The following is an 865-nucleotide window of genomic DNA, read 5'->3' as shown; positions in this document are numbered from 1 at the left end:
AAAATAATTGACTTTAAGAAGTTAGCAAATAATATTATTAATACATTTCCAATTTATATTTAAGTTTTATCCATTTAAGGTAATCGTCATCAATATTGTTTATGATGCAACATGATTGTGATATTTTGTAATTTATCGAAGGAAATCTACAAAATATATATTAATAAATATTATCCTAACAAATTAAAATTTTTTAAATCAAATTTATTTTTAATGCAAATCAGCAATTTTATTAAAACTTAATAGAAATCGTTAGAAATAGTTATATTAAAAATTAACCGTAACAAATTGCGACAATTTTTATCGGGTTATTAAGTTAGTAATTTTACAATTACTAATTTATTCAATTCTGTATTCAACAAACTTAATTTTCATGCTTATGATTGTTTGAGTCTCATTTTATCTTGGCGTCGTAAAGAAATCTTCTAGTTTTCATCACAAAGAAAATAATCTGCTTGACTATAAAGACAATATAATCATTATTTCCGTAATTACAGTAGATTTCGTATAGAAAACTTTGAATTTTCAACTTTAATATTTTTACATCAAATAAATAAAATTTCGTAAATAGAATTTCATGTTTAATGTCGGATGAACAACGAAAATATCCTCCTGTATCTTTCACATCCAACACGGCAATCTGCTTTTTCAGAATATCATACCACTTGCTTATTATCGAATAATAAATATCCCATGCTCTGTCTTATTTTAATAACGTATTACACACCTTTTTACGAAAAATCTCATTCGCGTTAAGAACTCATTTCACGCATGCGGCACCAGAACGCTATGCGGATGCTACCTCACGTCGCTCGACTTTTTACACGCGAGATTCGCGGCGTGTACCAAGCTCTCTCTCTCTCTC

Source organism: Atta cephalotes, assembly GCF_000143395.1.
Source record: "Atta cephalotes unplaced genomic scaffold scaffold00057, whole genome shotgun sequence".
NCBI classification, from domain to species: domain Eukaryota; kingdom Metazoa; phylum Arthropoda; class Insecta; order Hymenoptera; family Formicidae; genus Atta; species Atta cephalotes.
The sequence above is the reverse complement of the archived record's forward strand: the minus strand, read 5'-3'. Positions refer to the sequence as shown.